The sequence below is a fragment of the Heptranchias perlo genome, chromosome 25 (genome assembly GCF_035084215.1).
Source record: "Heptranchias perlo isolate sHepPer1 chromosome 25, sHepPer1.hap1, whole genome shotgun sequence".
Lineage (NCBI taxonomy): Eukaryota > Metazoa > Chordata > Chondrichthyes > Hexanchiformes > Hexanchidae > Heptranchias > Heptranchias perlo.
This window is the reverse complement of record NC_090349.1, coordinates 31,234,753-31,261,040: the sequence shown is the minus strand read 5'-3', so window position 1 is coordinate 31,261,040 and position 26,288 is coordinate 31,234,753. Positions and strand designations below refer to the sequence as shown.

The 26,288-nt window shown below is 44.0% G+C and overlaps 1 long non-coding RNA gene across 1 annotated transcript in view; it reads left to right on the top strand.

The window, feature by feature from the left end:
- Nucleotides 1-12,067: 12,067 nt before the first annotated feature.
- Nucleotides 12,068-26,288, top strand: part of LOC137342392 (uncharacterized) — a 50,231-nt gene continuing 36,010 nt past the window's right edge. Inside the window, exon 1 of the long non-coding RNA XR_010967246.1 lies at nt 12,068-12,510. This is a non-coding gene — a long non-coding RNA (uncharacterized lncRNA). The remainder of the gene's footprint in view (nt 12,511-26,288) is intronic.

The window sequence follows — 26,288 nt, the reverse complement described above, 5'->3', positions numbered from 1 at the left end:
TATAACAGAGTTTGTGTGAGGACTGTGGGGTATATCAGAGTGTTACAGTGAGGGGTGTGGGGTATATCAGAGTGTTACAGTGAGGGGTGTGGGGTATATCAGAGTGTTACAGTGAGGAGTGTGGGGTATATCAGAGTGTTACAGTGAGGGGTGTGGGGTATATCAGAGTGTTACAGTGAGGAGTGTGGGGTATATCAGAGTGTTACAGTGAGGGGTGTGGGGTATATCAGAGTGTTACAGTGAGGGGTGTGGGGTATATCAGAGTGTTACAGTGAGGGGTGTGGGGTGTATCAGAGTGTTACAGTGAGGGGTGTAGGGTGTATCAGAGTGTTACAGTGAGGGGTGTGAGGTATATCAGAATGTTTTGCAGTGGGAGTGTGAGGTATATCAGAGAGTTTTGCAGCAAAGGGTGTGGGGTGTATCAGAGAGTTATAATGAGGGATGTGGGGTATATCAGAGAGTTTTGCATTGAGTCGTGTGGGGTATATCAGATAATTTTGAAGTGAGGGGTATATCAGAGAGTTTTGCAGTGAGGGGAGTGGAGTATATCAGAGAGTTATAGTGAGGGTGCACGGGAATGTCAGTCTATATTTGGTGCTCAAGTGCTAGAGTGGGGCTTGAACATATGACCTTCTGACTAAGAGGCGAGAATGCTACAACTGAGCCAAGCTGAAATAGCTTGCTGACACTCACTGCCTGGGCTCACACACGTAGAACGGCCATTTGGTGAGGTACTGGAGGAGATCCGATACCTGTGGAACAGTACCCCAAAAAAGTCAGTGCCTTTAGGAGAGAAAATTGGAAGGAAAAAATTACCCCTCTCCAATATACAAATGGTAACACAATAATAATTAGAACTGTACAAATGGGGAAGCGGGCAGGAGTATTCCACCCTGACAGGCCTGGGCTGCTGTACACTGACAAGAGAAGATGGTGTGGAATTCATAGTCTCAGAAGACAGATCTCGTGTGTGCTTTCTGGCAGTCGTCAGCGCAAGGCTTCTACAGCAGTCTCCTCCAATTTGCCCCCAGCAGTATTGCACACAGGGTAATTGCTTTGTGCAGTGTACACTGGCACTCCTGATCACTGCTATGGCTAATTTCCTCCAAAATCGACCAATTCAAAGCTAAATTGAGATGAAAACAAACCGCAAATACTCTTGTCATATCCAATTCAATTGTGAACTGTTGCTGGTGAGGTAATGGAGTAATTCCTGTACTCTCCTTAGATCATTACATAGTAAACATCTTTTCTTTTTCACTCTCTTTTTTTGATCCCTTGCAAAAATAAGAAACAAGTTCTGGAGAATATTTAAAAGCTGCAATTCATTATTTGCCAGTTCTAATCTGATTTCCACGTAAGGAAAAAAAAACAACTGTTTTCCCCTGCGAATAGAATTTTTAAAAATCTTCCAGTTTTGTGTTTGTTGAGCTCCTGCTGTTCTCACAGTCCGGACTGACACTCAAAGATCTACCAAGGAGAGCTGTGCCCACACAGGGCTGTATCTCCACCTGCTGCGTGGTAGATGGAGGAGCTGCTGGTAACCGTGTGCACATGTATGCCAGGTAGCTCACTGTCATGTTCAGATATGCATGTGTCATGGATAGGACTAATATAAAATAAAATTGTATTCTCCTGTCCCTATGTCAGCCTGTTGATGTCTCTGTTGTGTCTTTGTGTCTGACTGGTTCTGTGTTTCTGTATTACTCTCTATATCCCATCAGGGTATCTTTTATGAAGCTGTCAGCCAATTGTGTAACTATCTGTAACATCATTACATTAAAAATGTCTGCTTGTGTGGGGCTGGGAGGAAGGGGGAAATGCCTCCAACCCATCAATCATCCTTAGATTTGATGGCATTAAAGTTCTGGCAAGGACAGGCCTGTTCCATTCAGGAGATGGCACCCACTGCTACGTCCGAGGGTTAATGGACAGCATGGAAGTCACGTGACATCCAGAGCCTCTAGACTGGAGATAGGAGGCACGGTAAGTTGTGTAGATGGGAGCAAGAAGTTGCAAAGGGACATAGACAGATTAAGTGAGTGGGCAAAATTGTGGCAAATGGAGCTCAATGTGGGGAAATGGTGAGGTCATCTAGTTTGGATCCAAGAATGACAAATCAGAATATTTTCTAAAGGGCGAGAGACTAGGAGCTGTGGAAGAGCAAAGGGATTTAGGTGTCCAAGTACACAAATCACTAAAAGCTAGTACAAAAAATGTAATCAAAAAGACTAACGGAATATTGGCCTTTATCTCAAGGGAGCTTCAAAAGTGAGGATGTGATGCTTCAGTTGTACAGAGCCTTGGTCAGACTCCATCTGGAGTACTGCGTTCAGTTCTGGGCACCGAACCTCAGGAGGGATATTTGGCCTTGGAAGGGGTATAGCACAGATTCACCAGAATGATATTGGGACTTAACGGATTAAATTATTAGGACAGGTTGCATAAACGTGGTTTGTATTCCCTTGAGTTTAGAAGGTAGAGAGGTGATCTAATTGAGGTGTTTAACATGACAAAAGGATTCAATAGAGGAGATACAGAGAAACTATTTCCTCTTGTGGGGGAATTCAGAACAAGGGGGCATAATCTTAAAATTAGAGTTAGGCCATTTAGGAGGAAGCATTTTTTTATACAAAGGGTAATGGAAATCCGGGACTCTCTTGACCAAAAGGCTGTGGATGCTGGATCAAATGAAATTTTCAAGACTGAGATCGATAATGTTTTGTTAGGTAAGGGTATCAGGGGATATCGATCGGGTAAATGGAGTTGAGGTACAGTTCAGCCATGATCTGACTGGATGACGGAACAGGCTCGAGGGGCCTGAATGGCCTACTCCTGTACTGCTGTCAGTTACACTCTTTCTCCAGTATTGAAGTTGTTCCCAAAGTCTAACACCACGCTGAAGGGAATAGTTTGCAAGGCTCCACACTCAGCAAGGAAACTCACTAAGACCAGAGCACAGGTCAGAGATAGGGCTATAACACTATCTGAACCCATATGGCCACCTAGCAATGTCCATGCTGACAGTGCAGCCTGACAAGAGTTAAGCTCCTGAAGTCTAACCTGGCCCCTAAAGTTAAATATTGAAACTGACAGTAAACTTTCAGTTGGTCAGATGCTGTCCTTATTGTTTTGCAGTGATCTTCAAGTAAGATTTCTGTTTAGGAAACGGGGAATAAAATGGTATTTCAAAGGGTAAAATAAATGCTGATGTTTTACTGCATTAGCTGCTGTCACCGGAGCAGCTCCTATCCGAAAGTGGTTCAGCACAGCTGCTTGACTCCAGGCTTCAATAGCTCGTCTCTGTAGGCCTCTCACTTTCAGCAGGCTAGAGGGCAGAGATTTGAAGTGTCAGAAATAAAGTGCTCCACTACTTCTGCTTGCTTTCCTGCCCATTTCCATTGGCCTCGCTTCCCTAGCTTGGCCAGAAACATCAAGCCTCTCTCAGCAGGCCAGCAAACATGCCACTTGTTGATGATTCCCATCATTCCTTGTTGCAGGATTTAATGATAGAATAATATTTACTGAGTAAACTGCTCTTGAGAACGGTATAAGCACCATAAAATGCCTTTAATGTGCAACGAGTGTTAGAGTGCTGAGGAGGGATAATGTGACAACTGTAGAAAGTAATCTGATTTGGCTCTTTCTGGGGCAATTGGAGTGGAACGGGCTTGCAAAAAAGGCTGTGGATCTCAGGGATAGCTGAAAGGAGGGGAACAGCAGGGGCAGATTATGTCTAAACAGAATGATGAGTTACTTTACATCTGCAGAAAGTCAAGCTGTGATCAGATGGCAAGGCACTGGGCAGCCAGCAGCCACTGGCAATGTTGCCTGTTTCTGAGAAAAGCCTTTGTGTATCACTTGTACAGAGAAAGCATATGCTGCCTGCAGACTGCATCCAGGGCTCTCTGCTTCTCATCTGAACTTGTAATTCCAAGATTAAAAAGGGGAATACATTTCATTTATGTACCAGGATGGAATGGCATTATAAAAACTGGAAGCTTTTATTGGCATTTTAATTATCTCCAAATGGATCAGCCCTCCCTTTCTAATGTAGCACAACAGACTGTTTTTCTCCATCTCAGTTTTCTCCCCATCTCTCTTGAAGGTGATGACACTTGTTCCACAGGCACATTTATCCTCCAGTACCTCGTCCAAGCAGCCATTTTCACGTGTGAGCCTAAGCAGTGAGTATGGATTAGCTCTTCGACAGTGGAAGGCATCAGCCAAAGCTGATCTTGTCCTTGCCTGACAATTCCATACACGCACTTCCCAGCAGGAGGCTGGAGAATGATTAAGATCAGGAACCCTGGCTGATTCACACCCATTCTAAGTCAAGGATTCTGAGGCCAATCGTAGAGATCAGCTGACACAGCCCAGGGATTGAACAATAACACCTCGCACTTCATAGTATTATAGTAGCAAAGTAGGTACAGGAGGAAGCCATTTAGCTCATTGTGCCTGTGCCGCCTCTTTGAAAGAGGTATCCAATTAGTCCCATTCCCACGCCCTTTCCCCATAGACCTGTAATTTGTTTTCCCTTCAAGTATTTATCTAATTCCCTTTTGAAAGTTACTATTGAATCTGCTTCCACCACCCTTTCAGGCAGTGCATTCCAGATCATTACAACTCGCTGCGTAAAAAAATGCTTCCTCATGTCGCCTCTGGCTCTTTTGCCGATCACCTTAAATCTACGTCCTCTGGTTACCAACCCTTCTGCCACTGGAAACAGTTTCTCCTTATTTACTGTATAATTTTGAACACCTCCATCAAATCTCTGCTTAACCTTCTCTGCTCTCAAGGAGAACAACCCCAGCTTCTCCAGTCTCTCCACATAACTGAAGTCCCTTATCCCTGGTACCATTCTAGTAAATCTCTTCTGCACCCTCTCTAAGGCCTTGACATCCTTCCTAAAGTGTGGTGCCCAGAATTGAACACAATACTCCAGCTGAGGCCTAACCAGTGTCTTATAAAGGTTTTGCATAACTTCCTTGCTTTTGTACTCTATGCCTCTATTAATAAAGCCCAGGATCCCATATGCCTTTTTAACAGCCTTGTCAACTTGTCCCGCCACCTTCAAAAATTTGTGTATGTGTACCCCCAGGTCTCTATGTTCCTGCACCCCCTTTAAAATTGTGCCATTGGTTTTATATTGCCTCTCCTCATTCTTCCTTCACAATCCTCTATGTTAAATTTCATCTGCCATGTCTCTGCCCATTTCACCAGTCTGTCTATGTCCCCCTGAAGTCTGTTATTATCCTCCACATTGTTTACTACATTTCCGAGTTTTGTGTCACCTGCAAACTTTGAAATTATGCCCTCTATACCCAAGTCCAGGTCATTAATACGTATCAAAAAGAGCAATAACACCTTGTACTTGTAGTAGAATGTCCTAAGGCACTTTATGGGGTGGGGTGGAGGGCAATAGATTCTGTGCAGGAATTAGGACAGGTGACTGAAGACTTGGTCAAAGAGAAAGATTGTAAGGAAATGTATGAAGGTTGGGAGAAATGTAGCAAGACTGAGGAGTTTAGGGAGAGAGCTCCTAAGTGCAGAGCTGTGATGGTTGTAGGCTCTGTCACCAGTGGTGGAATGGAGGTAAGGGAGGGGGGCACAATAGTCCAGAGTGAAGGGTGCAAACTGGAACTTAGGGTTGTGGGAAGACATCGGACCTTCCTAGGAACATAGGAACAGGAATAGGCCATTTAGCCCCTCGAGCCTGTTCCGTCATTCATTGAGATCATGGCTGATCTGTGATCTAACTCCATATACCCGCCTTAGCCCCATATCCCTTAATACCTTTGGTTAACAAAAATCTATCAATCTCAGATTTAAAATTAACAATTGAGCTAGCATCAACTGCTGTTTGTGCAAGAGAGTTCCAAACTTCTACCAACCTTTGTGTGTAGAAGTGTTTCCTAACTTCACTCCTGAAAGTCCTTGCTCTAACTTTTATGCTATGTCCCCTAGTCCTAGACTCCCCAACCAGCGGAAATAGTTTCTCTCTATCTACCCTATCGGTTGCCCTTAATATCTTGAAAACTTCGATCAAATCACCCCTTAATCTTCTAAATTCCAAGGAATATAACCTTAGTTTGTGTAATCGCTCCATGTAATTTAACCCTTGGAGTCCAGTTATTGTTCCAGTAAATCTATTCTACACTCCCTGCAAGGCCAATATATCCTGTCCTAGAGGGCTCAGTATAACAAGAAATACGCTGGACTAGATATACAATGAAAAAAACTAAAGTCCGTTTACCCTGCTTAGCATCTGTGAATTAACTATCAGATGTATTAACAACGAACCTCAGTGAAACCAAGCTGGACACTGTGTCTAGGTCTGATTTGATGGACTGTGGAAAGTTTGATTGGTAGTGTAATGTGACCCTGTCTGACCTGGGCTGGGAGGGGAGAGGCACTAGTATACCCTGCAGGGAGATCAGATTGCACATGAGGCTTGTTTTGATGGGCTCTCAGCTGAGCTTGACCGCCACTGCACTGCTAGCCGATTTGATCGTGGGGGTGGGGGTGGGGGGGAGTTGGCTGGAAAGTTCAGTGGGGGGGGGGGAGGGGAGTGGTAGGTGGGAAGGGGTGAGGGGGCGAAGGAGAGCAGCAATCACTGTGCCAAATCATTAAATTCTTTAATGCATCTTTCAACAGAACAAACGTCGTACAGGGCCTCTGGGATTAATTTATTTTAACTTCAGTGCGAGCCCATTTGTGTGTTTGTCTGTATCTCTGTCAGCTCCATGTATTTCTTTCTCAATCTTTTTGCCGATAAATTTCAGTCTGAAAGTTTCCCCAGTGTTGACGGTTTTGGCCTATGTGTAAATAACGTAGGGTAATCCATGCGATGGATAAAGAGATTGTTCTCAATCACACCTTCTGTCCAGACTTTTTATGGCTCCCAGCCTCAGACTGATGGCAAGTGAATACCCAGGTCTTGTCTTTACGTGGGTATCTATCAACTGTATGCTTTGTCCCAAGGGTTGGGAGTTTGTATTTAACAGCCAAAACACTTATAAAGGGGCTGCTTCACACCACTCAGAGGCAGCACTGTATTAGAAGGACACTCCAATAAGAACTGGCCTTGCACAGAGCACTGGTTCAAGGTTGGAGGGAATCCTACAATGACAGATGGTGACTTAGACCGTGCTGGTGAGAGATAATGTGACGACTGTAGAAAGTGATCTGATTTGTCGCTTTCCAGCAGGAGTCACTGGGAGTGATCAGGAGCTCTGGCTGATTTCCCCCACCCTAATCCAGGGGCAATGAGACCAGTGTCACACTCCAATTGTTGCTCTGGCTCAGATCAGCTGACTCAGCACTGACCCGAACCTGGGACCAGCCTAGTCGGTATGGGTATAGGCTGCCTTTAATAAATCATGAACCATTGGGTGAGCTATATCTTTGATGTTGCAGGGGGAGGAAACCATTTAAAAGTGGTTACTTTTATTTTTAATTTGTCTTGTATTAGTTCACCCCAGGTGAGAGGCCACAGAGGCAAACGGGGTAATATTCAATTTACCGCTGAGGCCTCAAACTGGCATTACGAGCCTGGCGTCCATTGTAGGAATTTTTCTTCCCATTGATTTCAGGTGGTTTCGATAACAGGTGCCCGACTGCAATACCAGTTTTACCCTTCAGCGGTAAGTTTGAAATTATCTCACAGACTTTAGTGAGAAGCGTTGGCAAACTTTTTCCATTTGTTTTCAAACGCTTGATACGAGTAACTTGACTGAGTAATTCATCATGTGAAAGACTTTGAGATATTTCAATATGATAACAAACAAAAACTTGCATTTATGTAGTGCCTCATCACGTCTCTCAGAAACAGTGAGAAATGCTTCACATCCAATGAATTACTTTGAACTGAAGTCACTTGAAAATGTGTCACATCACTGTGTGTGTAAGATAGAAGAAACATTTGCATTTATATAGAGCCTTATCTTGAATCTCAATGCTTGATATACAATGGATTACTCTGAAGTGCAGTAAAAGTTGTTATGTACACAAACATAACAGCTAGCTTGTGCAAAGCAAGACCCCACAGTGAACGATGAGATAAATGACCACTTAATTTGCTTTTGCTGGTGTGGGTTGAGGGAGGAATGTTAGCTGGGATACTGGGAGAGCTCCCAGCTCTTTGAATACTGCTGGGAGCTTAAAATCCGGTGGAACCACCAAAACAGGCTGATGAGGCTGAGGTTTAACGTCTCCGGGGGAAAGCACTCCCTCGTTATTGCACTGATGTGTTAGATGAGATTATGCACTCAAATTCTGGAGTGGGGCTTAGCACCTACAACACGGTGACACTGCTGAGGGAGTGCGACTAGTTGAATCTAGCATAGTAGCATCACACTGGACGTAACGCCTGGCTCCACTCTCCAACCAACCCCCCTCTCCACCCCACAAAAAAATAACAAGGTAGCTGCATTTGTCCAAACTCTCCTCCCCAGCACAGTGCCCCTGCAAACCCAGCCTTTGCGGCAGTTCAGACTATCCACAGCTGAAAAATGGGACCATGAGTTGGGGGAATGTTTTCCCTGCCAAAAGCATTAAGCAGACACCACCCCATCCACCCCCCCTCTATCTCTGCATTCACACAGTCATTCTCATTCCCTGATGGTTAGTTTCAATATTATTTGCTAATTACAGCCTTGTATGGATTTAATTAGGAAGAAACGCTCTCATTTTACTGTTCAAAGCAGATGAGAATTGATGCAACTCTCTCCGCATGTGTCCTGGGGGTTGCTGGGGGGCCACTGCTGGGTGTTAACATATATAATATACCGTATATATAAATAATGCGGAGGTAGGGGCCTCTTACTAATGTAAACTGCTTCATCAGCTCTTTTTGCCCCATCCCCCTTCACAGTTCCTTTTAATACCAGAGAGGCAGCAAGCAGAATAATTTTACTGTTTTGTTGGAGGCATCTGTTACTTTACACAGATTAATAAAAGTTCGAGGATCATGCTGGTTTCATTTGCGTTGATTTGCATATTAATAGCACGCATATTAAGCAACTACTTCAGAGGAAGAGCTGAATAATTGAGGGCAGCAATCCCGCACATTTTAACTCGATGTACCTCATCTATATTCCCATAACATCAGGGGATTCTGTGTGATTCTAGTCTGGTTGAAATTACCAAAAACCAGACCCAATTTGCATTGACCTTTCGTTAATACATTTAATTAAGCCCATTGATATGTAATGCTTCTGTTTGCGGGCCTGGTTAGACACTGACACACTGGCAGAGGGAACGTGATTGCACGGAGCCCCTGATGCCCTTTGCCTGTGTGTGCTTAGCCCGGGAATATATTCATGCCCAGGCCGATGCTGAAAGGCATGGATTGATGTCCCCAGGAACCTTGGAATGTCGGGTCAGAGGTCGGTTTCGAAACTATCTCTGCTCATGTGAACGTGGTTTCTCTATTAATGCAGTAAAGATTTTCTTTCTTTCCTTCCAGTTCTCTGCTGACCCTTGCCAAAGGGCCCTGCTCCACACCTGGTTTGACCGCCCTCCAGTATCTCGCCAAGTGACTGTGTGTTATGCCTGAGCCCAGCCAGTGAGTGCTGACAGGCTACTCAGTCATAGCCGGACAGCAATGGCAACAATTTATACTTAGGCCTTTAACATTGCAAGATGCCTCACAAAAGGGCAGATTGGACACTGAGCGGGAACAGGGAGAAGGTTAGGGGAGGTGATGGAAGTTGTAGTCGATATGAAAGGTGTTGAGGAGGCTTTTGAAGGAGGGAAACGCTCCAACAAGGTAGAGAGGATTAAGGAGAGAATCCCAGAACATTGGACCACAATTGCTGAAGGATTTGTCATTGATGGTGGAGTAGAGAGGCAAGGTGGAGGTCACATAGTAAACCAGAGTTAGAGGAGAAGAGGGTGTAAGCTGGGATGTAGGGCTGGAGAAGGTTGCACAGAAGGTTGCAGGGTGAGGCATCCTCAATGATCTGGAGGATAGGGATCCAGTGAAGGCTGCTAAGGACTTTGATGATGGGTGAGTGGGACTTTGAATGGGATAGAGGCGTAAAGGTCCGAAGTTTGTGAAAATTGGAGCTTGGGGGGGCCAGTGAGAAGGAAATTGGAAAAGTCGAGCAGCTAGATTACAAAGGAGTGGATGAGGGTTTCAGTAGCAGTAGAGGTGGTTCGGACTGAGATGGGTAAATATTTTGGAGGTGGAAATAGATGGTCTTGGTGACGGGCTGGATGTGAGGTTTGAAGCTTTGGGTCAGGCAGGACAGCAGGGTTGGGCACTGTCGAGTCAGCCAGAGCGAGCAGGAGGAGTTGGTCATGGGTAAGGGAGCAAAGTTTCTGGCAAGAACTGGGCAAGGTGGCTTTGCACTTGCTAGGGTTTTGTAGGAGGAAGTTCAGTTCATCTACAACTTTATGTCAGACAGCACAATAACAGTCATGGAGTCGAGGAGGGCATCACAGCTGATCTCAAGTGGGATTGATGACAAGGTGTTACAATTGGCCTAAGTGCCTCTGGGCTATGGAGAGAGAAAATCAACCAGGGCTCCTGCTTCTGATCGCTATAGAACAATCTCGGCTGGAAAGTGCATGTGTGTGGATATTGGGTGAGAATAGGATCAAACTCAGCTGCGATGCACCCCACAGTTGAATAGCCTGCTTACGCTTGCTGTTCAGGTTCACATGTAAAGAATGGCCACTTGCAAGGATTGCACAGAGGCCAGACGGACAACCTACCCCAGCATGAGTCATCATCTTCTGCAGAGGAGGGGAGAAAGTGGCAGTGAAGGGAAAACAATATTATCCAGAATCCGTGCAGAGTGAAACAGAGTGAAGCCCACTCTAATCTCTGATTTATTTTAACTAATTGTACTTTTTTTTTTGCCGTTACACAGTATAATCGGAGAGACTTTCTAGTTTAGCTCTTGACATCCATTGCTTGTCTCCTGACTGCTCGCTTGATTTTTTCTTTCCATTCCAACCGATCACAGCAGCAGTATAAAATCTCCCCAGCGGATTTTGCTTAGTTACAAATTACCGTTGAAAAATGAATTGCCTTGACAATATCTAATGTTTTGTGACATGCCACAAATACACGCTCAGTACTTTGAGTGGGGAAGGTACCTCATTGGAAATATTAAATTAAGCATTCTGAGAGCTGCGAGTAATTCAGTTTTCTGCTCTATTGCTCGTGGTTCGGTGGAGTGGATGATATTCCAGGGCACAGTCTAGTTTGTAATAAAGTGGATGGAGCTCGCGTATCGAGTTTCTGCACTGCTCAGTCGGACCTTCCTGCTCTCCTGCCTGTGGAGTTGATTTAAGACAGATTCAGACAGAGGCTGCATTCAAATGCTGGGCTCTTAGTCTCTGTAGGGTAGAGCTGAGCCAGATAATATGAGGGGGGGGGTGGTGGTGGGGAGGAGGGGGAGAAGGAACGAGGTAGATAGACAGTTTAGAAAGGAGGCTTGTTTCTTGTACATAATTACTTGTGGTAAGATGCTGGTAATCACAAACTGGAATGTGGAATTGTGACAGGAATTTGACTCTCCCCAAATCTGAAAGACTAAGTCCCTGACTCAAGTTTAGGGAGAAGGACTAAAATTATTTATTTTTTTCCCATTTATCTTCTCTCCTTTCCTGAAGACACTGACTCTTGTTGGAGTTGGGTCACCCTCAATACCTCACCCAAGTGGCCATTTTTCATTGTTGAGTCTAGGCAGTGAGAGTCGGCAGGCTATTCAACTGTGGGAGGGGGAATCACAACCAAGCCTGATCCTGTCCTTATCCGCCATCCACAAAGGTGCACTTTCTAGCAGGGGCCACTGGAGAGTGGTTAAGGAGTCTGACTCAAAGGTGCTGAGGCAAACTGTAGATCTTTCACTGCCACTCTGGATGAGATGAATTAACTCAGTGCAGAGATGGAACTGGGGTATTCCTGAGCTGTATCGCCCAGTACTACAGCAGGTGGTGCAGTTACCCTGCGGATGGTGCTTTTTAAAATTGCATGCTGTATTTTGCATTCTTTGTCTCAGTCTGACCGCCCCATTTGTTTCTTAACTGCCCTGTGCCACAGCCTCCACCCTCTGAGTCTATTAAATCACCTCCTCTGTCTTTCTCCTCCTACCTTTCGTTTGGGTTTATTCTTCTCGGGGAAAGATTTCCTCTGGTCCATATTTCTAGTGCAATCACACACCAATTCTTTTGGAACACATTTACCGTCTCATTTGAAACAGCGAGTCAGCAGAAATCTTCCCCCTTTCCCTCAGTCCCTCAGTCTCAAACTCTATGAGCTCTGGGCGTAGGGCGGCAGAACAAGAACAAATTTCTCTGTCGCCGATAATCCTGAACTCTGCCGCATTCCAGGCTTTAAAATAGCAATGATGTCAGGAACTGGGGATTCCAGGGGCCCAGCACAGGACGGGAGTTCAAACCTCAATTCTGATAGAATGGAGCTGCTTTATGGTGTCTTGACAAGGCACTATCAAGATCCCAGGGATGAACTAAAGGAGCTGGCTGTGTCAGGTGAGGACTGCTGTAGCTACACCGTTTGCGTCTCAATGACGGAGATGCGACTGTAATTTCTTCTGTTCTATCGATTGTGAACCAGCTGATCCATTATATGCCCAACGAGGCTCTACCTGTTTCTTTTGAATGTGATAAAAAGCTGTCTTTAATCAAACGAGTCGGATTAGACTCAAATTAGCATTGATTTCTTCTCAACGTCCTCTGCTCTGCATCACTTTCATTTTCTGTCCCTTGGGCCAAGGTCCCTCTTTAAGTAAGAGTGTTATTCAGATGTTGTTGAAGTGGTGTTGTGAACTGAGTAACAAGGGCACCACTGCCTCTTACAGGAGTTGTGCCTTTTTAATTGACGTGGATCATCGGACTGAGAGATGTTTCAGGTAAAGCCAAGACTCTACCTCAAAATCTATGTTGGCTGAATTAGGGGAAGTTTGCTTGGCTAAGTAATAGGTTATGGAGGTGTATGTTAATCTAGGCTGCCACAGCGCTGCATTGTTTGAAGATGCCGACCTGAGAAGACAGGTTAAACTGAGGTCTGTTAACCTGTTCTGGTGATCAGGTGGACATTACAAACCCCTATGACACTATTTGAAGAAGCGCATGCAGTCCTGCTGTCCTGGCCAACATTCCTGCTTCAAACACCTTCATCAAAAGCACATAAATTGGCTATTTATCTCTGCTGTTTGTGGGATCTTGCTGAGTGCAAAATTCGCTGCTGCGTCTGTGTACTTCAAAATAATCAATGCACTTCAAAGTGACTCACTCACTTGTGAAATGCTTTGAGATGTGATAAGGTGTTACATCAAAGCAAGCCTTTCACGATGCAGAACAAACTGTTCCCAATCTGCCTGCTCTCCTCAGAATTCATTGCCCTCCTGTCCTTTCTAAACCTCTCCCTCCATATAAACTCTCCTACCCATATTCACAGTCACTCCCTCAACCTTGCCATGTCCACGTGACCTCTCTACTCCCACGGTATTGATCAGACTAGAGAACTGATGCGGAAATGTTACCTGTAAGTCTAGTCATTGATTTTCCCTAATATTCTCTCTCACTTGCTGCATGAGAAAACAATTGTTCAGAATATCCACAAAATGTCTCAGCCCTGCCCTCCTCAATACTTGGTCCTCCTCTATCAGACCTTTGAATAACCGGGTAACTAAAATCCTCCATTAAACATTTACTACCTAATTTTGTAGTATGCTAATTGTATCCTTAATTAGTCAAACTAGTTATGATTTAGTTATTATTTATATTTATAGCAGCTTGGGTGGACCATTTGTTTACTAGTGGTGACCTCCTAGGGGATCACTTGTAGCAATGCTTTTTTCCTGGTGGCACTGGGTTAGCCCAATGTCACTCTACTAGTTTACTCCAAAATAGTCCTAATTCTGTAGCCCTTTTAATTTGTGCACACTGTGCCTTGTTCTGGTCAGCTTCCTGACCTGGAGGCCTATAACAGGCACTGCCAACTGCAAGGTCCAGCTGCACCAACATTGCTTCAGCTCCTCCCTGCAGACCAATATCATCTCTCTCTGTAACAATTAGATTCTCCTTAATAATTAGAGCAATATTCCCTCCACTTATAGAATCATTGAATCACACAGCATAGAAGGAGGCCATTTGGCCTATTGTGTCAGTGCCAGCTCTCTTTGAAAGAGCTATCCAATTAATCCCACTTCTCTGCTCTTTCCCCATAGTCCTGCAAATTTCTCCTTTTCAAGTATGTAACTACCGTCCCATCTCCAACCTCCCTTTCCTCTCCAAAGTCCTTGAATGTATTGTTGCCTCCCAAATCCTCATCTTTCCCTCAACTCTATGTTTGAATCCCTCCAATCAGGTTACCGCCCATGTAACTCACAGTACTGAAACGGCCCTTATCAAAGTCACAAATGACATTCTATGTGACTGTGACGATGGTAAACTATCCCTGCTCATCCTTCTTGACCTGTCTGCAGCCTTTGGCACGGTTGTCCACACCATCCTCCTCCGTCGTCCAGCTGGGTGGGACTGCACTCGCCTGGTTCCATTCTTATCTATCCAGTCGTAGCCAGAGAATCACCTGCGATGGCTTCACTTCCCACTCTTGCATTGTTGCCTCTGGAGTCCCCCAAGGATCTATCCTTGGCCCCCTCCTATTTCTCATCCACATGCTGCCCCTCGGCGACATTAGCCGGAAACACGTCAGATTCCACATGTACGTTGACGACACCCAGCTCTACCTCACAACCACCTCCCTCGACCCCTCCACTGTCTCTTATTTGTCACATTGCTTGTCCGACATCCAGTACTGGATGAGCAAAATTTTCCTCCGACTAAACATTGGCAGACTGAAGCTATTGTCTTTGGTCCCCGCCGCAAACTCCATTCCCTAGCCACCGACTCCATCCCTCTCCCTGGCCACTGTCTGAGGCTGAATAGACTGTTCGCAACCTCGGTGTCCTATTTGACCCTGAGATAAGCTTCCAACCACAAACTCGCTCCATCAGCACTTCCATAACATCACCCGTCTCCACCCCTGCCTCAGCTCATCTGCCGCTGAAACCCTCATCCCTGCCTTTGTTACCTCCAGACTGGTCTATTCCAATGCTCTCCTGTCTGGCTTGCCATCTTCCATGCTCCATAAATTTGAGCTTATCCAAAACTCTGCTGCCCGTATCCTAACTCGCACCAAGTCCTGTTCTCCCATCACCCCTGTGCTCGCTGACCTACATTGGCTCCCGGTCCTGGAACGTTTCAATTTTAAAATTTTCATCTTTGTTTTTTAAATCCCTCCATGGCCTTGCCCCTCCCTATCTCTGTAACCTCCTCCAGCCCTACAAACCTCTGAGATCTCTGTACTCTTCCAATTCTTGCCTCTTGCGCAGCCCCGGTTTTAATCGCTCCCCCATTGGCGGCCGAGCCTCTGGCTGCCTAGGCCGCAAGCTCTGGAATTCCCTCCCTAAACCTCTCCGCCTCTTTACCTCTCTCTCCTCCTTTGAGACGCTCCTTAAAACCTACCTCCTTGACCAAGCTGTCCTAATACCTCCTTATGTGGCTCGGTATCAAATTTTGTTTGATAACGCTCCTTTGAAGTGCCTTGGGACGTTTTACTATGTTACAAGCGCTGTATAAATGCAAGTTGTTGTTGTATATATCCAATTCCCTTTTGAAAGTTACTGTTGAATCTGCATCCACCACCTTTACAGGCAATGCATTTCAGATCATTGCATATCGATGCGTAAAAACACTTTCTCCTCATTTCCCCCCTGGATTTTTTGCCAATTATCTTAAATTTGTGCCCTTTGGTTACCGATCCTCCTGCCAGTGAAAACGTTTTTTCTCTCTCTACTCTATCAAAACCCCATATAATTCTGAACACCTCTATTAAATCTCCCCTTAACCTTCTCTGCTTTAAGGAGAACAATCTCAGATTCTCAAGTCTCTCCACATAACTGAAATCCCTCATCCTTGGTACCATTTGGTATATCTCCTCTGTACCGTCTCCAAGGCCTTGACATCCTTCTTAAACTATTTCATCCTTTTGATATCCCCGATTACCCTTTAACTGAAATTCAGATCTATCATTTACATCTAACTATATTTCAGAGACACTGATAATGCTCTAATTCTTCCATAGCTGCATATGACTGTAATTCAAACCTTTTAAAGCTTCTAGCATTAACATAAAAGCATTTTAAGGGTTTGTTTGCTTGCTGCTTCTGAACCCCTTCACCTTTATAACCCTGATTCTTGTGGTTTAATACAACTGAGACCTATCACTACTCTGTCTTTTTGTTCTGAAGGACCTACACCCAGAATCAACTAGAACAGCCCCAGTCCCAATTGTTTTCACAACATTTTGTGTCAAACTTTTGGCTCCAAATCAATTCAGATGTAACCCATACCTGAAAAGCTTACCTTCGCCAATTGTCCATAAAGGTGACCTTCGCCTTTCTGCTGAGGCCACCCAACCAATCATTCAGACTAATTATCCTGCTGCTCCTCTCTGACATCCCTGTAATGACGGGCACAAAGCCCGAGACCGGCTCTCTGACATGCTTACTCGTAAATTCATCAATCAAGTATGTGTGTGTTGGGAAGCCTTGCATTTTTATGTATGCGTGCTCACATTTTTGTATGTGTCCCATTCACTGGTTTTGACGTGTAACTGGCTGCCAGAACCAAATGGTTGGTCTTCCCTGCCTTAACGTACTGCTAGCTGCAGTGGCCCCAAGGTCTGTACCAATGGCTGGTGGATATAAAGTACCCTGATCTACTTCCCAGGTGGAAGAGGAGATTGGCATCTAGCCATGAGCAAGTTTGATGGAGCATCATCAGTCCCAGAAGTCTCCTGAGATACTGGGGAGGTGGAAGAGAAACTGCAAAAAGGGTTTGGAGCTGGAGTGGTTGGTAAAATAGGAGGAGGTCTGGAGCAGAGAGGGAGAGGAAGGGGAGGAAACAGAAAAGGCAGCTGCACAGATGACCTCAGTCTTAGAGACACAACAATCTTCGAGCTCCTTGGATTTGTTATTGGAAGTGAGGGTGGAGCAGGCAGGGGAAAGAGGTTTGAGGAGGTGGTTGGCCTTGGAGAAGAGCAACCAAGGATGGTGGTATTGGGATAAAAACAGAAAATGCTGGAAAAGTGCAGCAAGTGAGGCAGCATCTGTGGAGAAAGAAACAGTGGTATTGGAGGATGGTAGTGGAATGTGGGTTGTAAAGGAGATGAGGAAGTGGTCAAAGATCAAGACTTTCGTTGATCAAGACTTTTGATACAGAGAGGTCATGAGAGATGGTGAAGTCGAGGGGGTGACTGTTGTTGTGGGTGGGGAGTTTATCTGAAGGGTGGGATTGAGTGAGGATTGGAGGGTAGAGAAGCCAGAATAGAGGGGTTTAGGGGATTGTAATTGTAACAGTCAACAATGTGTTTCTTGGTAAAAAGGCTAAGATAGGGAAGAAGGGAGAATGAGATCTCATGAAAGTCAGTGTGGGGCTTGGGAGGGCAATACATGATCAGGATTTTAAAGGAAAGGTGGAAGTGATGAGAACAAGCTGAGATGCTTTAAAGAGAACAAGGTGCCAGAGGAGTAGCAGGAGAGACCAACGTATGACTAAACAACTAGGGCTATTCCGCTGCTGCGGCGATTTGAACTGAGCAAATGTTGTCAGGTGGAGAGGCTTCAGTGAAAGGGAAGGAATTGCCACATGTGAGCCATATTTATGCCAGGATATCGATCAATTCATCCATGGTGAGGTCGTGGATGCCGAGGTCCTTATTCACAAGGGAGCAAACATTCTGGGAAGCAGTGTGGAGTTGGAGGCAATAGCAGAGCCACTGGCAGGGTCAGGAGGATAGATGAAGAGGTGAGGGGGGTAGGAAGGTGGTTAGAGAGATTGGAGGAGAAATTGGACCTTGTCGCACCCGATTGGGTGGGGCCATTTTTCAGGCATTTGGGGTGGCTGCCTAAAACAGACATTAGGTCCCTCACATATGCAAATGAGGGATCTAACCCCCGTTTTAGGCTCCCTCTAAGAAATTGGATTGGATTGCTACCAAAAGGTAAGTTTAAAAAAATACAATTAAGAAAAAGTACCCTCTCCAACTCCACGGTACTTGCGATCGCGCCCCTGTTGCCGTTCCACCCCCATTGCAGGATTTATTTTAGGTGAGGCATGCGGCCTGGCATTCAGCAGTGTAAAATGTGTGAACTGCCTGTGGAGCCGGCAGCTCACCTGAAACCTTAAGATGAAGCCTGAGGACCAATTTTAGGTGGTCCTTGAGCCGGCCTCTTCTGGCCCATGCAGTGTGCGTGCCACCCGGCTCGTGCCTGAAAATGGCAGTGAACCAATTTATCCCCCATCAAATCTGGCCATTTCCCACCCCCTCTCTCAGCGGTGAGCACTCAGAGAATTCTGCAGGGTGTCAAAAAGTTTAAATGTGGCCAGAAACTCTGCTGGGTCAGGGGAGGGTAACTCAGTGAGCCTTGCCGTCATAAAGAAACATCCCAGGCAGCGACTCGGAAAAAAAACATAAAATGTACCCAAAGAAATTTAATATCTGGATTTCATGGAATGCCATGTGGTATACATGGAATCATGCACTGAGGCAAGTCCTGAATAATTACTATAGAATAATTGCCTCAGTCTCTGTAAGAGACCCAGAATAAATACAGCAGGACATTTTCTATTCACCAGAGTCTATAAGAGACCCTAAATAAATATTGCCGGACATTCCCCATTCACCAGGCTCTGACAGACACCGAATAATTACAGCAGGATATTCCAAACTTGCCATGCTCCGCGAGAGACTCTGAATAAATATTTCCCACTTATAGGACTCGACCTCTTTTTCTCCCGCTCTGTTTTTCTGTCTGTCTGTCTGTCTGTCTGTCCATCCCATGCTCTCCATCAAGACTCTCCCTCCTTCTCTAATTGTCTCTCTCTATCTAATTAAAACAACGATAGAATTTTTGAAAATTACAGACGTGGCTGGTATTACAGTAATATATGTGGTCTCTGTCTTCAGATTGTTGTGAGACACAAACAGCTTCTTTAAGGAAAGTTTTTTTCTTTGGAAACAAAATAAGGTTGTTACAGATTGCTTCATAACCCTATCAACAATCAACAATTCCAGCACAACCACACTAATCTAAACAAATCACTGGCACTGTTATTGTCTCAGTGCTTGTGCTAACTTGATGATATTCCACTCCATGTCTCTCGATGCATTTTATAACCACATTCTACACTATCTCTGGTTTCTGTCGTCACCATAGAAACCCTGTATCTGGAGAGGTTCTAGATTCTGATAATACTGGAAGGCAGAATGGGGCAAAGATTAAAAAAAAAGGCAGGAGCTTGTGGAAATGAGCAGTTTAAAAACACTCCAAACCCAACAAGATAAACACTACTTATCACCTCAAAGGCATCAGGGGCCATAAAACAATTTGTTCAGCAAACAGCTTCTCTCTTAAAGAGTGTATTGAACGAATTTCTCATTAAGCAGTTGCAAGTTCTTTTAAAAAAAAACTCTTGAGCACAGTATTGAGGCAGAGGCCAGTCAGTGCTTGTGCTTACTTCTGACTTTTTAACAGCCTATTGCTGGTGAGAGAAGCCAAAAGCATTTTGAGAAAAACTTTAATCCCTCTGCATATACACCTGTATTGCATGATAGAAATCTTGCATAAATTTTGATTTGAATAGAATACCAAATAATGGTGCTTATTACACCTTATGTACATTTTTGTGAGTAGGTTTCTTGACATGAAGCTTCCTCCTTTTTTCCATCCAATCTTCTCCCATCCTCTCCTGAAGACATGAGTGGTAATTTTTGTAGGCTTGCAGGAGATGGGTGAGGCAGGGTTATGTCCTGCCCAATTGGATGAGTTCTGATCCCAGTGTAACTTCCGGGTTCAGCCTCATTGTATCAATTCGGGAGAGCTCCCACCACGAATTATACCTCCAGTCGGGGAGTTAACTACTTGGGGGCCAGCAAGTTTGATATTGGTGCAGGATCACCTTAAAGGTAAAGTTATTTTTTTTAATGCCTAAAGTGTATAAGGCTTCGCCGTTGAATTCTTCGTGGCAAACAAAATGTCAGCTTCCAGAGCAGCTGTAGCAAGAGCCCTCAGATTCTTCACTAGAAGTGCTGATTGACCAAGGGCACCAGAGGATGGCGGCATTCTTTGGCATCCCATGCAGCAGCCACACAGACAAGCAACACAGGATACATGGAAAGACGTAATGGTGCATATCAGTGCTGAGTCAAACACTCAGAGCATCTGGAAGTAGATGAGGAAAAACTTTACAGATCATCTATCCCATAACCAACACCTAAAAACAAATTACCTAGTCATTATCACTGTTTGTGGGATCTTGCTGTGCAAAAATTGGCTGCTGCATTTCCTACATTACGACAGCAACTAAAAGTCAAAAAAGTACTTAATTGGCAGTAAAGCACTTTAGGAAGTCATGAGTTCATGAAAGGCGTTATATAAATGCAAGTCTTTCTTTCTTATTTCTTTCTCGGGAGGTCAGCAAAGGAACAACTATCTAGCATGACATTATATTAATTAGCTTTTCAAAATATGCATGACACCTATATTTCCTCCCCCTCACACTATCTTGTAGTACTTTGAAGGATTAATGTGAATGGATATTTTACAGCAGGATATACTTCGCCCCAGTAACTTACACCTGTAAGTGTTGCTTCAGTTACATCCTTAAAGGGATTCACTCAAATTAAATCTTTCCATCTTCAATGCAGCTGCATGATGCATGCACATATTACTATAGCCACAATGGGCTACACCATGACACTTGGTTATGACTGTATGACCTCTTGACAATTTTAACTTCTCACCTCAGCTTCTTTGGTTGCAGGAGAAGACTGCACATTACACTGGCAAAAATATTAGCAGTCATCTTTTGATACATTTATGAATTGCAGATTGGCTGATGTTGCTGATATTTCCTGTTGTAATTTCAATTGAACCTGAGGCATAGAAGCTAAGTGCTGTGGTGACTTTGACCGTCACTGGCAAAGAGTTTGGCTGGAGGGCAGGTTTCAGCATGCGGCTCAACTCTGTCACAATGTCACCAATGGATTGTAGTCTAGTGCATGGAGTCGCTAAACAATTTCTGATCTATGTGCATCTGCCTGTAGATCTGGTCACGTGAGGCTTGTCCTTATCTGGTAAAATCTCGGCATCATTTCTTTCCTTTTCTCCTTCCAAATAACATGAGTGTAACAGTATTCCTCATTGAGAAGCCCATGGTCCAATATAAATGGCACCAGCTGAAATTAGCAGTGGCAGCACTCTTAGCACAAATAAAAATAAATAGACTATCAAAAAAAAATCCTTTTCTGAAGCTTCCGAAAATAGGTCTGATAAAAATGACAGCTCACGTTCAGAGGTTGACTTCCTCTCAATAGCCATCCTCCTAAAAACCTGCAATGGCCATTTTATATGGGTAGGCTGAGCACATGTTGGAGTGAATGCTGGGAATCCATACATGTGTCAATTTGCATAAATTGCATGTTTATTTTAACATCTAAATGAAGCTCTTGCTTGTTCTGAGTGAAAGCTTCCAGCACTGATGTGCCAACTGACCAGAAGTGGTCGGTTAAATCCAAATGAGTGGAGATTCAATGGCTGCGATGTCCACCCGTAATTCCAATGACTTCTGCTGCCCTTCCCAACAATGGCATAACTGAGCTGAAAATCTACCCTATTATCTGTTGCTAGAGTCCAGCTCTGCAGGAATTTAAATGGTCGTTCTTCATGGGTGAGACTAGACAGTGGATGTCAGCAGACTTATTGACTGTGGAGTATATGACAGCTGAGCCTGATCCTGTCCTCACCTGATGTACAAACATGGTCACATTTCACCAGGGATCACTGGGCAAAGATCAAGAGTTGGAACCTTGGATGAATTTTTTCCCTTCCCCAACCCAGGGTCACTGAGATTAATGGTAGCCGTCCCAATTGCTGCTCTGGCTGAGATTAGCCAATTCAGTACAGATTAATACTGGGTCCTCCTAGTCTTTTAGCTCAATGCAATAGTAGCTGGTGCATTTACCCACTAAAGCAGTGAGGGAGCATCTGCGCTCAATGCCATACAATGTTTATATGATTTTGTTCATAAAAGTTGCAAAATTGTTACTGATTCAATTTACAAAAAAAAATGAATATGGAAATTTCAAAAAACGTTTGTCAAAATTATATTGCTTTTGTTCTGTTTGATGTCATCATTCAGATTAATGTTCATTTTGTAACCAGTAGGAACTTCACACTTGGCAGATACCCTTTAATGCTGAAAATAATATCACTCCAAATCTATTCCACACAGATAATTGGCTAGCTGGCACATTGGTCGGATGGCTATGTGGTTGGCTATTTGGATGCCAGTTTGGCTGCTGCTTTGGCTCACTGGTTCATTAGTCAGATGGCTATTTGGTTGGTTGGCTGCCTAGCCCTCTGTTTAGTTGACTCTTTAGCTGCCTGGTTAGCTTGGTGGCTGGTTGATTATATGGATAGTTGCTGATGGCTGATTGATTGGCTATCTAGTTGGCTAGTGTTTGGTGCCCTGATTGTTTGGACATATAGATATGAGTAAGAGTTTAATCTATTGAGATGGTTGGCTGAGTGGCCAGTTGGCTAGCTGGCCAGATAGTTGGCTGGCCAATTGATTGATATGGTTGGTTTGGTAGGTTGGCTGTTGATTCCTTGGTGATTGATTGGATATTTTGTTGATTGGGTGGTTGGTTATCTAGTTATTTGGATAGTTGCATTGTTCAGAATATGGTTTGATGCTAATGGGACGATTCTTGGATAATGGTAGGGCAGGTGAAAAATACTTCCATTATATCTGCGATAAACTCAGGGTTAATTAGAACTGTTCACCTTGCTCTTCCTTCTCCACATTAATGGGAACTTTCTCTTTTCCCACCCATTAGAGTCAATCTAAAGAGACCAAGTTATTTCCATATTCAAAATGGATGAAGAGACAAAGAAAATACGGCAAGTGAAGTATTTAAGCAGATGTTTAAGGAAGAAGGGTCAGAAAATTTATGATAGGTTACATTTTTGGGAAAGAGGTTAAAATAATAGAAAAAGGGAGAGAGAATAGGAGAGTAAAGGCAGTTGGACAAACAGATGTAAAGTGTTTAGAACATTTAATTTAAATATTTATTTCAATTTTGTAGGATTGTTACATAATAAAAGTACTGTTGGTATCCAAGTAGCATTCTTACAGTACCAGTAGTATTTATTTTACTGTCACTCTGTGGAATCTCAATCTTTAAAAATGGTTTGGCTGAGAGGGACTGAGAACAACCCTGAACAGCCTAAGGCCAAGAGAAAGAAAAGAAAAAACTTGCATTGATATAGCGCCTTCCATGACTTCAGGTCATCCTAAAGTGCTTCACAGCCCATGATGTACTTTTGAGGATGGTCACTGTAGGGAAGAACAACATAGAATCCCAAAGGGTCTTTTTCTTCTTCTTTCTATTATATGGTTCAGGAATGGAAAATCTGCAGATGTGAGAACCTAGCTTTATGTTCCACTAACTCCAGCATGTACCTGTATCCTTATTAAAGGATGCAGCACAACCCTTTAATAAATCAGCAAACTCTGTTTATCTATTTGTTTGAACTAATACACAAATGATGCTGTGTGGCTACTGGTTAGATTATAGAATAATTTTTTAAAAACCATTTAAAAAATGTTCTCCCTCCTGTTCCGAAGTTGCTAACTGATGCTGGGTATGGTTCCATGGGCTGGGTATCCTTTTGTACCTTGTGCAAGTAGCCCCTGCATACTTTACAGGTTTCCCAATCTACCTGTATGGAGTATTGAGTCAGGGAAGTTTATCTGCAACATTGGGATTTGGGAACTGATGCAGGTAAGTAGTAAGTGTTGGCAGGCTATTTGACTGTGATGGGCAGCATTGCCTGGCCCACTCCTGTGTTCACTCTGGATGCCTGTGCGCACACATTCCCTGGATAATGGTCAGGAATGTGAACCCTGGTTGATTTTTTTCCCCCTTTCTAGCTCCAGGATATTGAGGCAAATTGTAGCAAGCCTATTACCACCCCAGCTGAGATCAGTCTAATCAATATAAACTGGGAATCGAACCTTAGACCTACACGTCTCTGTGACACAGTTACACACTGATGTTACCAACTGACGTACTGGGAAAGCCTAACCACATTTTTTTTATTGAGCAACCTAGGTGAAAGGTCAAAGTCCATAGTGCACGATGGGCCGAAGGGCCTCTATCCGCGCTGTATAACTCTATGACATCACCAAGGTTTGAAAGAGCAGGGGAGAAGATGAGATGAAACAAAGAGTGGCTGGAGGACATTAAGTTTAGGTTGCAAACATTGGAGGCATGGCATAAAATCAGCCTGAGGGCTGCTCTTGAGCCATTCAACCCTGGAAACCATGCAGCAGGCAGGGAATGCAGATGTTCATGTCAGAGCTGACACAACGAAATGAGGGAAATCCTATATTGGACTGAATAAAACAAAGAGGGCAGGGAAAACTGATATAGTAACTACTTTCACAAAGAAGCAGATAACGGGGTTAACAGTCTGTACATGGATTTTTAAATGCTGGAAAGAGCTGTAAAGGGTTGTATATTATACAAAGATATCTTAGTTAGACAGCTGAAAAGAATGAGTGTGGACTCTGTCCTATAATGTGGTTTCTCCAGCCTTACTGTGCCAGCTATGCTGAAGGATTCCACCTTAAACAAGCCCTCTTTCCCTCAGATACTGACTTGACAAGCTGTGCATTTCCTGCACTTTCTGTTTATTTTCAAATTTTTAGCATTCTCATGTTTTTAAAACAAAAATCATTGTCCTTGTCTCCCTTGTGAGGATAAATAAAACACACTTTATACAAGTTGTTGTGTAGTGAAAAATAAGATGAAAAGAGAGATAGAATTGCTGCTCTTTGTTACAATTCCACCTTCGGAATTTGTTCCAAATCAAGGCATGTCTCGCTGGCACATGGCAGTGTAACCAGGGAATGATCACGGGAGCTGCAGGAATCCTCCTGCAATCAAAAGATCTAAATGTCTTCTTGTGTTACTTTATATATGAATTGGCTGTTATATTTCATTTCCAAACTAGTCTTTGAGTGGTAGTGAGGAGCTCTCATTAAGTTACAAAAGCTGGGCAAAAACTCATTGCAACAATATGTTGTCCACTTCTCATTGTTTGAAAGGAGAGGCAGCACATAGAATCATAGAAAGGTTACAGCATGGAACATTCGGCCCATTGAGTCCATGCCGGCTCTATGCAAGAGTAATCCAGCTAGTTCCACTCCCCCGCCCTTTCCCCGTAGCCCTGCAATTTTTTTCCTTTCAAGTACTTGTCCAGTTCCCTTTTGAAGGCCATGATTGAATCTACCTCTACCACCCACTCTGGCAGTCCATTCCAGATCCTAACCACTCACAATGTAAAAAAAGTTTTTCCTCATGTCATCTTTGGTCCTTTTGCCAATCACCGTAAATCGATATCCTCTGGTTCTTGACCCTTCCGCCAATGGGAACAATCTCTATCTACTCTGTCTAGACCCTTCATGATTTTGAATACCTCTATCAAATCTCCTTTCAACCTTCTCTGTTCCAAGGAGAACAACTCCAGCTTCTCCAGTCTATACACGTAACTAAAGTCCTTCATCCTTGGAATCATTCCAGTAAATCTCTTCTGCACCTCTCTAAGGCCTTCACATCTTTCCTAAAGTGCGGTGCCCAGAACTGGACACAATACTCCAGTTGTGGCCGAACCAGTGTTTTATAAAGGTTCATCGTGACTTCCATACTTTTGTACTCTATGCTTGCATTCATAAAGCCCAGGATCCCGTATGCTTTTTTAACTGCTTTCTCGCTCTGCCCTGCCACCTTCAACGGAAGGGTCAAGAACCAGAGGACATAGATTTACCCCGTACCTCTTTTAGAATTGTGCCCACGAGTTTATATTGCCTCTCCTCGTTCTTCCTACCAGAAATGTTAGGGAACCAAGGGTCTAGTGAGATGGAGGAACTGAAGGAAACCAGTATTAGTAAAAAAATAGTGTTAGGGAAATTAATGGGGCTAAAGACTGACAAATCCCCAGGGCCTGATAATCTACATCCCAGAGTACTAAAGGAAGAGGCCCTGGAAATAATGGATGCATTGGCGATCATCTTCCAAAATTCTATAGACTCTGGAATAGTTCCTACAGATTGGAGGGTGGCCCCACTATTTAAAAAAGGAAGGAGAGAAAAAACAGGAAATTACAGACCAG